This window comes from Pinus tabuliformis, chromosome 6 (assembly GCF_031772625.1).
Source record: "Pinus tabuliformis cultivar Carrire ecotype Pingquan chromosome 6, CPIR1, whole genome shotgun sequence".
NCBI classification, from domain to species: Eukaryota; Viridiplantae; Streptophyta; class Pinopsida; order Pinales; family Pinaceae; genus Pinus; species Pinus tabuliformis.
This window is the reverse complement of record NC_142292.1, coordinates 947,889,651-947,903,746: the sequence shown is the minus strand read 5'-3', so window position 1 is coordinate 947,903,746 and position 14,096 is coordinate 947,889,651.

Here is a 14,096-nt window from a genome sequence, read left to right as displayed (position 1 = left end):
ACTAGGCGCCTCATCGGAGTGCAAGGCCTGTCTGCTATTGGGTCGTTGAGGATATTGGAGTTTAGGCCTCTAAGGTATTTTCTTTTGATAGTCTCCACCCACCACGAGCCAGCTCCTATGAGAATCCTCCAGATCAGTTTGAGCCCCAGCGCCTGGTTGGAGAGGCTTGGAATTTTTATGGATAGACCTCCTTTTTCATAAGGAAGAGTTACTTGGTCCCAGCTGACCAGACTGAATTTTTTTGTGTCCTGTTTACCTCCTTGCCAGAGAAAGCTTCTCATTATGAGCTCCATGTGTTTGTGGATACTAGCAGGAGCCATAATGATTGCATATTGATAAATTGGGAGTCCGGAGAGGACAGCCTTTATAAGAATGGTTCTGCCTGCTAGGTTAAGCCAAGAGACGCCCCAGTTTTGGAGATGGCCTCTCATTTTTTCAATGTGGTTTGTCCAGACCTCTGCTTTAATGTGTTCCTTTGCCAAAGGCAGGCCCAGATAAGGGAAAGAGCTCCAATTTTTTTGAAGAGGGATATCCAGGATTTGGGATATTCTTTGCTGAATCTGATGAGGCACATTCCAAGTGTAAAGCTTGCATTTTTTGTTATTCAGTTTGCCTCCTGAGGCTTGGAGGAAGGCGTCCAGAACTTTTTTGAACCTCCTTGCCATTAAACTGGAGGCTCCCCCAATTAATAATGTGTCATCCGCGAACAGTGAATGGTTTATTTCCTTTATTCCTCTTTCAATGCGGATACCTGTGATTTCTCTTTTGCTGCGAAGATTTTCTAGATGGATGCTGAGGGATTACGCCATGATAATGAAAAGGAAAGGGGAGAGGGGGCAGCCCTGCCTCAACCCTCTGGAACTTCTGAAAAAGTTGCTGGGTCTACCATTAATCAGTGGGGCGGTCCAGGAGTCGAAGATACAAGCTCTGATCACATTAATAAAATTGGGAGAGAAGCCGAAATTTTTTAAAACCGCACATAGGAAGGAGTGATCTACTCAATCAAATGCGTTGGCCATGTCCAGTGTGATGATCATTCCACGCTCTCCTCTGTTGTGGCTGCTATGTATTGCTTCCTGGATTAAAATAACATTGTCTATGATCTGCCTCTTTGGGACAAAGCCTCCCTGATTCTCTGAAATTATGAGAGGAAGGAGATTCTTTATCCTATTTGCAATTATTTTTGTTATGATTTTATATGAGACATTACAAAGCGAGATGGGCCAGAATCTATCAAAGGATTTGGGGTTGGCTTCCTTGGGGATCAAAGCTATATGTGAAGACTTCGTATTGTCCCCCAGTTTGTGTTTTCTAAAAGCATTTTTAACCATTCTTACAAAGTCCTTCTTTATAGTTTCCCAATGCTGTTTATAGAATGCAACTGTGAATCCGTCCGGCCCTGGGGCCTTATCTTGCTGCATACCGAAGGTAGCCTCTTTGATTTCTTCTGATGTAGGTTCTTGCTCCAGCTTGTTGTTGTGTGTCTCTGTTATCTTACTTTTGATTATACTTAGAAAATCATCGCTGCCATGTTGCTGGGGATCCGCCGAAAGGAGTGCTTTGAAGTGCTCATGTGCTGCGTTTTTTATGTCTTCTTGATCCTTCAATTCTCTCCCGTCGACTTCAATTTTTTCTATCTGATTGATTGCTCTTCTGATCTTGACATTGTTGTGGAAGAAAGAGGTGTTTTTGTCCCCAGCTCTCAACCAAAGACAGCGAGATTTTATTCTTTGCTCCTCTTCCTCCATGCGGTTCTGCCAATATAGCTCTTTGTACAGATTTTTTTCCTTGTCTAGGTCCTCTGCTGTGTATTGCACTTGTTCTTTTTCTTTATGCCATCTCTCCATTTCTAATAGCAGCTCTGTTTTCTTTTTCTTTTCAGAAATTTCCTTTTCCCTTGCCCATTGCTTTATAGCTGTCCTAAGGTGCTTTAGCTTTGATTCCCAAACGAAATGGGGTGAGCCAAGGACTTCAATCGTCCACTGATCCCTTACAAGGGTGCGAAAATCCTCATGGGAATCCCAGGCTCTGTTATATTTAAAAGGGAGAGGGCCCAGATTTGCTCCTTTGTCCATGGAGAGGACCACGGCCTTGTGATCCGAGGCTGTGCCATGGATTATGTGGCTCCTGATTACTTGGTAATTTTCTGCTATTCCTTCCTGGACTAGGAACCTGTCTAGCCTCTCTTTTATGTTGTGTATTCCTGCCCTTCTGTTGGTCCATGTGTATTTTCCATTTGACAAAGGGGGATCAATCAGCTTGAAGTGTTGGATAATGGATTCTATCTTATCTCTGGACGGGTCGGCATGGTAATTTCCCCCATGTTTTTCATCTACCTGCCTTATTAGATTTAGGTCTCCTCCAAGGATTACCCAGCTGCTGTGAATGGTGCTGAGGTCCGTTTCTAAAGTGTTCCAACAGCTTGCTTTATCTCTGTAGTGGTTAGGAGCATAAATGTTGTAGATGTGATAAGTCTCCCGGGTGCTTTTATTCTTTAGATCTGTTCGGATCCACCAGTTGCAAAGCTGGGAGCTAGTAATTTCCCACTTATTTGTATTCCATAGTGTTCCTATACCTCCTGATGCTCCGGATGAGCCTTTTGATATACCTAGGTAGTTTCTGAATCTTTGAGTTTGAAGAAGGAAGTCCTGCTCGGTGGTTTTGGTCTCCTGGATTAGGAGGATGTCTGGCTTTTCCTGGTTTATGAGATCCTTGATTTCTTTCAGCTTTACGAGTGAGCCGAGCCCCCTACAATTCCAAGAGACCAAATTCATTATTTACCAGTGTTGGGGTGGGGTCCTGATTTCTCCTTGGCCTTCTCACCACTTCCTTTTGACTTGCCTAGGAAGGAGTCCATTGGCTGTTGGGTGCCGGTTGCCATTTCCTTTGCTGCTGTTTCATCTCTTAGCTCTTTATTCATCTTGCGGCCGACTTTTCTTGGAGGGTCAGATGGCTGATTTGTTTCTTTAGCTTTGTTCCTTGTGAGGATTCTTTCAATGGTGGGAGGGGGGGAGGGTGGAGGGTTAGAGCAAGGAGAGGCAGGACGAGGGGAATGGGGAGGGGAGGCCGGAACTTCTTCTGTTAGGGATTCGAAAGGGTTGGAAGAAGATGGGAAGGTTGAAGAGGGAGGAGGAGGAGGGGGGGGTTGTTTTGATACTGGAGGGGCTGTGGTACTGATGCCCGGGTTCGAAGAGGACTTTTTTCTTTTTACTTGTTCCCATGAACCTTCAGCGTGTTCCTCATTTTGTGCAACCTCATTTTCTTTTAGTTTACTGCATCTATTAGCAAAGTGGCCGTATTCATGACATACCTTGCATTTGAAGGGCAGCTGTTCATAGTCCAGCTGTTGAATGTGCATCCATTGATCTACTTTTAGCTTTATGGCTTCCGGCAGTCCTTTCCCAAGATCCCTCGGTTTCGATCTGTCTATGTATTTTCCGACTGCATTGCCGATCGCCTTGACCGATTCATCCCCCCAGCAATGCAAAGGCAGATGAGGGAGGCGCACCCAAACTGGGACTGCGTTGGGTATATCCATTTCCGGATCGAAGTCCGGGGTCCAACGGTTCAGGTATAGACCTCTTGTGTCCATGAAATAAGGCCCGTTGCGAAAGATGAGGTGCTTGTCTTCTTTGGTCTCGAATAAGAAGGTGTAGTATCCACGCCCGCAGAATCTGATGGCAATCTTCCCTTGAATCATTGCGCTCCAGTTACGCTCCACCCATTTTTGGACAGTTCTTGGAGAAGGCCAGAGGCCTGTGAACTGCCCTACCAGACCTCTTTCTGAAAGTTCTATTGCCGATTTCCTGGGAAGAGATGGGGGTAGATTGACTTCAGGGATCTCATCCAGCTTCTTTATGAACTTTGATAGGGAGGGCCGGGTTCTGGCTTCTGAAGGATTTGTCAGGAGGGCGGCAAAGGTTTCTTCTGGGCTCTCAGAGACCGGGGGGGGGGAGGCGGATCCTGCCATTGCAGGCCTGCTGCGCACAGCAGAGGGGCAAACCGTCCAGAGGTGGGAACCCCGAATGCGGGGTCTGCGCTAGTCGAAAGGGGGCAGGAAGAGCAAGGAAGGCCCGGCCAGGCAGAGCCTGGGGGCAAGGGCGAGGACACGGGGTTCAGGTGGGCAGGGCTGCCGCGTCGCAGAGCATGCAATTAGTGTAACCCCTTATTGTTATTAGTATAACCCCCTTATTATATTGTTGTGCCCATGTAGTCCCCATATTTTGTTAATTTATGAAGATTTTCGGAAAAAATCACATTGCCAATGTTTGGTCAACGCATTTCGAACTAGCCAGTGTGGTTCATCTTCAAGACAAGATGAAGAGACAGATCTCAGAAGAAGGTTAAATATGAGGATAGGTCATCCTAACGGTTATATGGAAACGACTAAATTTGACCAGGGAGGGGAAATTATATTGTTTACTAGTTAATTAATTAATTAATTTATATATTATTATAACCTAACCAAACAGCTGTATTTGACTAGGGGAGGGAATTATTTAATTGGTTTAAATATTTAATAATTATTTTCTTATCTAATTAATTTCTTCATTCCATTATTTATTTAATTATTTATTTGATATTTGACTTGGAAAAAATAACAAGTATTATAAATTGTTAAATAAAAAAAATAAATTAGATAAGTAAATAATTATTAAATATTTAAACCAATTAAATAATTCCCTCCCCTAGTCAAATATAGCCATTTGGTTAAGTTATAATAATATATAAATTAATTAATTAGTAAACAATATAATTTTCCCTCCCTAGTCAAATTTATCCATTTCCATCTAACCATTAGGATGACCTATCCTCCTATTTAACCTTCTTCTAAGATCTGTCTCTTCATTTTGCCCTAAAGATGAACCACACTCGCTGGTTCAAAACCCATTGACCAAACATTGGCAATGTGATTTTTTCCGAAAATCTTCATAAATTAATAATTTATGGATCACAGAAGACTGAATTCGAAAGTCCCCATATTGTTATTGTTGTGCCCCAGAGAAGCCCACTATGGTTATTATTGTGCCCTTACATTATTGCTGTTATGTCGGCTATGATTATATTATGACCCCTTAGACTCCTATATAAAAAAAGGAGGTCTTGTCATTTGTATCATCCAAGAATTGTTCATTTGTGTAATGTAAAGGAGGTTTTCCCCTCAAAGATGCTTATTTCTAAGGTGTTTATCTCTCTTTTCTATCTTTTTGTGAGGTGGCTTCATAACAAGAACTCTAGGTAATGTCTTTGTCTTGGAAGGCGGCCAACAGAATTGTTACTTGAGAAAATCAGAGAAAAAAAGTTTGCTTTGGCACAGAAGATTGGGACACCTAATATTCACCCAATTACACAAGTCAAGCATAATGGGAGAAGTACGTGACTTGCCTAACATCTCTCTGCCAGAAAAAAAACATATAAAAATCATGTCAATTCGGTAAAAAAAACTAGAGTTCAGTTTATGCTAAGGAAGGTACTTCAAATAAGCTACTTAAACTTATTCATATTGATTTGTGTCGTCCTATGGGAAAGAAGGCTCTTAGAGGTGAACAATACTTCATATTATTCAAAAATCAAATGTCTTAGATCTAATAGAGGAGGAGAGTTTATATCAAAAGGTATTTTGGACTTTTGTGAACAACATGGTATTAAGAGGCAGTTTTCTATATCTAAAACTCCTCAACAAAATGGAATGGAAAAAATAATCAGAAGAACAATCCAACAAATGGCACATGCCTGCTTAATGAGTTTGGAGCGTCTCATACCTTCTCGGGGGAAGAAGCACATACATCCGTGAATATCCTCAACAAAGCTCATGTTCGATTAAATAGTGATAAAAATCCTTATGAACTATGGTTTGGTAAGCCTCCAATTGTCAAACATTTTATCTTTTTTGGAAGCAAATGTTACATAAAGAATAATCATGATAACATTGGAAAGTTTGTTTCTAGAGTTGATGTTGTAATTGATGAATCATCCACAGGTACCAAAATAGAAGCATTGACACATGACAAATGTGTTTCTACAACAAGCCAAGAGGTTATAGGAGAGGGAACTAATGAAGCACTAGAAGAAGGAATTGAAAACACATAAGCATTAAAAAGACTCCGTCAAGGTATGTTCAGACAAATAATATGGAATCTCAAATTGTAGGTGAAAAGGAAGATGGAGTACAAAATAGAAGAACTATTGTTAGAACTTCTAGTTACCTAGCCTTACTATCCACAATTGAACCTCAAAATGCAAATCAAACAAGAAAAGATGAATGTTGTGTTAAGGAAATGGATAAAGAACTTGATCAAATAGAAAATAAAAATACCTGGGAGTTAGTACCAAGACCTCATGATTAAAATATAATTGGGACAAAATGGTTGTTCAAAAACAAACTAAATGAAAATGGAGAAGTAATTAGAAACAAAGCAAGACTTTTTTCCAAAGGATATGCTCAACAAGAAGAAATAGACTTCAAAGAAACATTTTGACTTTTACGTAGACTTGAAGCCATAAGAATGCTTATTTCACTTTTAATCTTTCATAACTTCAAAGTATTTCAAAAGGATGTTAAATCTGCATTTTTAAGTGGGGATCTAGAAGAAGAAGTTTATATTGAATGACCTAAAGGATTTATTCTAGGAAATGATAAAAAAAAAAATTGTAAGCTTATGAAAGCTTTGTATGGATTAAAACAAGCTCTTCTTGCATGGTATTCTTGTCTAGAAAAGTATCTTCAACATCAAGGTTTCAAAAACAGGTTAGCGGACAACAACCTATATATTATATTTGATACAGATAAACTTTAAATAGTTGTTGCTTGTGTAGATGACATCATGTTTGGAAGTAATGTAGAAACTATGAGTCAAGAATTTGCATTTTTTATGCAGAGAGAATTTGAAATGTCTCTACTTGGTGAACTAACATACTTTCTCGGTCTCCAATTTTAACGAATAAAGAATGGTATCTTTCTCTCACAAACCAAGTACCTCAAGAATATTTTGAAGAAATATGGAATGGAAGATCGCAAGCTTGTATGCACACCAATGGTAACAGGATTCAATCTTAGTTCACATGATGATTCTCCTTCAGTAAATCAACCAAAATATGTATCTATGATTGGAATCTTTCTCTACCTTACATGTACGAGACCAGATATTATGCATGCAGTTGGGATTGTTGGACGATTTCAAGCAAATCCTAAAGAAAATCATCTTCATGCAGTCAAGAGGATATTCAAGTATTTACAAGGAACTCAATATTTTGGTCTATGGTATCCCAAAGATGCATATTTTTCACTTCATGCTTACATAGATGCAGATTGGGCAGGTAACATTGATGATCGAAAGAGTACTAGTGGAGGATAATTTTATTTGGGACCTCGCTTGGTATCATGGTTCAGCAAAAAACAAAGCTCCATTGCTTTATCTACTGCTGAGGCAGAATATGTTGTTGTTGCATCTTGTTGTACTCAAATTTTATGGATGATGCAAACATTGTAAGACATTCAAATCACTTGTCTTCAACCTATACCTATTCTATGTGATAATACTAGTGCCATAAGTATTTCGAAAAATATTTTCATGCACTCAAAAACCAAGCATATTCCCATCAAATATCACTTTATGAGAGAACAAGTGCTTGAAAAAAAGGTCAAACTGGAGTATGTTCCTTCAAAAGAACAAGTTGTAGATATATTTACAAAGCCACTTCCATGTGATTCCTTTGAATATCTCAAACAAAAACTAGGAGTGGTCTCTACCTCCTCATTCTGTTAAATATTTTGACAGATCTTTCATGTTGAGGGGGAGTTATGACTGTAACTTATTACAATCTACTTTTTGTATGTGTATCTCATGAAGGATAGTTGCGTATATAGGTGAGTTTGGTTCTAAACAGTAATGTATGTTTCTCTATAATGAAGAAACAACTGGACAGTCTCAGGGAGAGGTTTTGGTATATTTCATACAATTGTTTTGTGTCCCTCTATTTCTGGTAATGGTTGGTTATAGTCTCTTGATAATATTCTACTTAGAAGTGATATTGGCTTATGATGGTTACGAGTTTCTGTTGTTATTTTTTGGATTTACTAATTGATGAGTTGGATGTGATTAGAACTGAGAGTGAATAAGTTGGCATAGGTTTAGGGGGAGCATTTTCTATACTTCTACTTGGCATTATGATTTATTAAGAATTCATTGTTACATAATGATGCTTATGATTGGTGATGTTGCTGATGACAATTTTGTTGTTGAAGTTTTGGATGATGACTATATGTTGCTTGAGAAGTTGATTATGTTATGCTGCTTTATGATGATGATACATGATGATGATGTAGGATCCTATATGGTATATGATGGTTGTTGAATACCCTCATGGTCTTTCTTTGATTTGGTCATAAATATCATATTTTCCTCTTGATGTAAAGGTCATGTAAAGACCCATGATGTAATCCTTGTAAAACTTAGTCATGTTTGGACTATTGGGGTCAAGTCAATTATGTATGTAATCCCATTATTTTGGGCATTTGATGTAATGTTGAGTCAAATATGTAACCCCACTATGTTGGGTGATTAATGTAAGCATGAGTCCTTGGTGATAGGAATAGTCATATTTAGTTGAGTCATAGAGTCATGTACTTCCTTGAAAATCATTTTCATCATATGCTTAGGGGGGGATGGTCCATATTCATATTCAAAAGATTAACCCTACAATAATCCTCTCTATAAAGGGAGCAAGAAGTGGTCATTCAACATTGATCAACCATTTTCCCTTGATTTCGAAGGTGGAGAGTAGCTTGGTTTTTGGATTAGAATGCTTGGATAGAAGCTTAGTATGTCTACAAATGTGTTTACATCTATCTATAGCTAGTGATGACCAAACACCAAAGTGATTTCCATCAAGTCCAAAGGGGGAGATTGTTGGCAGTATGACTAATATGTTGTCCTTGATGGAAACCTAATTGATAAAGATATCAACATGATGATTATACAAATGTTACAGGTGAGATGGACAAAGGAATATCAATTCAAAGACAAAAAGATGATAAAAGTGAACTTTAGGAAAGTATACGCAGATCCTGTGAAGAAAATTGCATACATACGCGGGTATGGTAAAGAAAAGTCGTCTACCATTTCCGCACCATGGTATTGTTAATACCAGGGATCTTTACCATAGTATTCAACCATTAATGAGTGTGATAATGGATATTTGATTTCGTCAAAGAATACCATCAGCATTACTAAGAGATTGGCCTAAGGTATTGGCTAAGGCCTAAGCTATATAAGGAGATGGAGATCCAAGTGTTAGGTGTGAAAGTTTTTTGCTTTCTATGAATGATTTGATCTGAAACAGGTGTGCACCAAGGAGCAAGGAAAAGGCATAGATATGAAAAATCTAAACACGGTATCATTACTTTCTTTTATTTATTAAGAATATATAACTGCGATAGATTTGTGGTGTTAATGATACTCTAACATAAATATGAGATAGTAAGGGGTGTGAAGTATATTCTGTGTTGCAACGAAGGTATGTCTTAGTGGTTACAGATCTGTATGTGGGTTTTACACTAAGAAGTTGCGTGCATACGCAGATCCTCTACTGGATAGTCGTGTATATATTTGGTAGTATGGACAAATATGTATGCAGGTGTGGTGAATGATAAGCGTGTACATATGCGTATATTATTTATAAGAGTCATGTACATCCACTAAGGTTTTGAAAGATGAGCTGCTAATAATGGTTGATCTGTTCTGTTATGTTTGTTGTTGTCTATTGATGAAGTCTCTATTATAATAATATGTCTTTGACAAACTTATTTGGGTTGAATTGATTATGAATTAGAAATTGACTAAGTGATGATATTGTTTTGTGATAATATGTATCTCGTTCAGTGATTTATGTTGGCCTTGGTATCTATTTGGGTGATTGATTTGTTATCACAGTGATTCAGATTCAGTTATCAATATTTTGAGATTTGTACGTGGGTATTCTTCAGCAGAGGTGTGTACATATGTAGGTATAATCAGTAATAGTAGTGTATACAATATGATGCATTCTTGATCAGGGTTTATGGTGGCAGCAATCGGTTTTCATGATGAGTAAGAATGTTTGACTTGGTATATTGATGAGTGGGTATGCATTGGTATGATTTATAATGGAATTGTTCAAGTTGCATTGGTTACATTAAAAGATTTGATGATCCAATTTTTTAATAGTTAATTTCATAATTGTTGAGAGTGGATCCAGTTTGGAACATTCTGAAAAGTGACCCACAAAGAGATGAGGATAACAGTCTCACAAAAGGGGTTATAGCTCCCTTCCATTAGGAGATAGAAAACGAGAGAAGGTTGTAGCCTTCTTCATGTAGGATCCTGCATATTGGTTAAAGTCTACACTAGTACAAGATTGTAAGAATATTATTTTTAATAAAAGAAGAAGAAAGAGACAATAACAGCTGTGATTTTCTACCACATTGGGTTTCCACCTAAAAAATCTTGGTGTTCATATGGTTATGTGTGTTTACTTTCTATCTGCTTCTTAACTACTCATACTTACTATTTAATTAATGAATAATATAATAATAATGCACTGTTTAATGTTGTACAGATGATCAGATAAGTCATCTAGACATACGTGGGTTTTTGTAGTAACAGTTGCGTACATATGCTAGTTACCTTTACAATGGTCGTCTATAATAATCAGAATAAGAAATTGAAATTGAAAGTGTGTAAAACACCGATTCAGCCCCCAATATTTTTCCTAGAATATTTGTTGTAACAAATTGTCCAATAGAATATCCATGGAAGTTTACAGACCACTAGGTCATTTTGACAATTTTTATGCCAACATAAATTACACAAAGAGGTTCTTGAACCCTCTAGTCTCCTCCTATTATTGTCTTCTATAGAAAATCATAAGCCACTATTTAAGTGATTGTGTTAGTGTTTATTCAATTCTAAATCTTTGAAATGTGAATATAGAATATAGATTCAATCTGGTTATATAAGAAGTCCTAAGACATTTCTTACCTTCACTTTACATTAAATAATAATAAATCATCAATTTACATTAACAATTTATAAATAATAATGATTATTTTCACTATTTATTAATTATTAAATTATAATAAATATTATCATTTTCAATATAAATATAAAGAAAAAGAAAAATATTATGATAAAATATGAAAATAATAATCTAATTTATTCATAATTCATTATAAAAATATATCGATCTATTATAAAAATATAGAAATCCGTTTAAGAAATAACAACAAAAATGCACATAAATTCCAATCCATAAAACCATTACATCAAAATCCTTATCCAAACAAGGTTCCATCATTATCATTTTAAAAGTACCCAAAAATCATTATCATTTTAAAAGTACCCAAAAATGTTTATGACTAGTCTCTTCGTTTGGACTAAAAGATATTATTGTTTATAGTTTCTTATAACGATTTTTTCCAAGATATTGCATTCACTGCTGCAACCCATGGCACAACATGTGTCATCTTATTCAAATAAATGAAATTCCATAACGTTGAGTCCCAAGAGCTCAATTTTATTAGACATTTGATGTGATTTATTCAAAGGCTAAGTTACTAAGTTTATTGAAAAGTCTTGGTTACGAAGTTAATTGTTGATTTTATCTGGTATTAAATGATCATCTAGAATCACCTTAAAGATGTTTCGTTATATCTATGGGATTTTTATTGATTAATCTCTTATTGAATATCTGGAAATCAATTATTAAAAATATAATTAAATGATTTAGAATTAATGATGTTGGTATATTTTGATAGTTTTATTTATATTAATAAATGGGATTTTCAATTCCGTGATGGGGGGGGTGGTTGTTGATTTAATGTTTGAAGCGTTAAAATTTGGGGGTTGTGCATGCCTCCTCCTAAAGCCAATATGCGTTAATGGCTTGAAGGGGTGTAGCATGCCTCCTCCTAAAGCCAATATGCGTTAATGGCTTGAAGGGGTGTAGCACAAGTATGTTTAAGGATTCATGCAATAGCACAGTTAGTATGGAGGGTGGGTTTCTATATTGATATGATTCATTGGTATTTTTATTGCATGCAGATGTTTATTGGTATTTTTATTGCATGCAGATGTTTGTTGGGGTCGAGGTGAGGGTTAAACCTTGTCTTACTTTTCTTTATCATTGCTTTGCTCAACAAAAAAAGTGACTTTGGCTTACTGGAGTATTAGTTATCATGGAGTTTGTTCACGTTGCAGACCTCGTTTTATTTTGGCGATCTTCTTATCTATTTCCACTGATGTTATCTCTCAATTTATCTTGAGTTATATGCATGGTTGGTTTTTCCTCTTCATGAGGCGGCTTATGTTGTTGGGGTTAGTCTGCCTATTGGTAATTATAAATATCTTATTTACTTTTAGATGTTGGAAAACTATTTCATTTTTATGGTGTTTTCCTTTTTAGGTTCTATTAACTAAGTATATTCTGAGTCATAAAGTTTTAGAGGTTCTAATCTTGGGTTGGTCTTCTTTTGTGGTGTCCTTTGTAGAACTTCTAGGTCAGTTCTTCAATTGAGGGTTAGTTTATCTTGAATTTTGTCTCTAGGATATTAAATCATATATGGGTAGAGTTGCATGTTTCATGGTTTTAAGTTTTAAGGTGTCTATTGAAGCAGGAGAATCTACATTTGTTCCTCCTATACTTCTAGTTGTCTCTGATGTAATTGCAAGTTTGGGAGACGATTTGGTGTTTTTAGGTCTAGGGTGTTAAACTGGTTTGTCTCACTCCCTCTCTTGTTTTTTAGGTCAAGGTTGTTTTTATAGCCCTTTCATCACTTTAGTGATTCCTCCTAGAAATTGGATGCACTATAATTAGGGAGGAGGTAGTCGTGTTTTTATGAGATAGATAAGGGTCAAACCCTTTACCTATGAATCTGTATCTTCATATTTCCTTGGTATTCCTCCATAATTATGCAAGGAAATTAGTGAGTTGGAATCTCTAGATTGGGAGGAATGACAATTTGATTCAAATTTAGAACTGCTTGATGTGGTTTCATAGAGGAATCTTGGTTCTAGCCTTTGCAAGTGAAAGAAGGAATTGTTTCTTTCCTCAATAGCTATGCATTAGCAAATTCTCACCCCATTGAGTCTAGTTCTCAAAGGAAAGCAATAAGAGAATTATAAAGTCTTCTCCTCCTTTGAGGATGTCAAACAAATGCTTTGCAATCAACAATTTTTCTTAGATCACTTGGACTCCTTTATGGCTCATGTATAGGGATATATTGTGAATGCCTCTATGATTGAAGATCTTTTGGGTCCCCCATGTTCTAATGTGCAAGACCTAGGAACTATTTCTTATTCAGAGAATTGCTAGTGTTGCAGAGTGTTGGGTTTGATTAAAGGAAACTCTTGTTTTTTTATGTCCATGTGGTATGGTCTTCATAGTCTGGTTGTTGTTTAGGTTGGCGGAGTTTATAAGTATGGTGTTTCTGATGATTATTGTATTGTTTCGATACTGGTAGAATTTTTTTCTTCAAGTCTTGATTTCCTTTTCTAAACTTCTTGGCCAGTATATCATTTTGGAGTCCTATGTTAATTACTAGTTGTAATCTGTTGAAATCATACCAAGTTCATGTTTTGTAATTGTGGTGAAGAGGTGGTGTTTAGACCTCTTAATTTTGACTTACTTGTAATGCAATTTCTTTTCACTGAATAATTCGCTGAGATAGTGAGGTTAAGGAGTTTGTATCTGGTTCATGGCATTTGTAATGGAATTTGTATCTATGTTGTATGGATTTGTAATGGAATTTGTATTGATGTTGTATGGAGTTTGTAATGGCATTGGCCTAGGCACATGGCCTTGTTTTTCTTGGCTCTCTTGGTTTCTCTGTTACATATTTGTTTGCACTGTGCTTTGTCAATGTGATTGTTATAATGAACTTCCTGAAGGGACATTCTAAATTTCCATTGTAAACATTTTTTTCTTATTTAATATAAGATGCTTCATTATACATAAAAATAAATGAGAATTTCAATATTAACATTTTAGTATCTCTAAATTTGTATTTATTCTTTCACCTTTACTAAAACATAATTATAAAATTATTATGGTAAGGAATC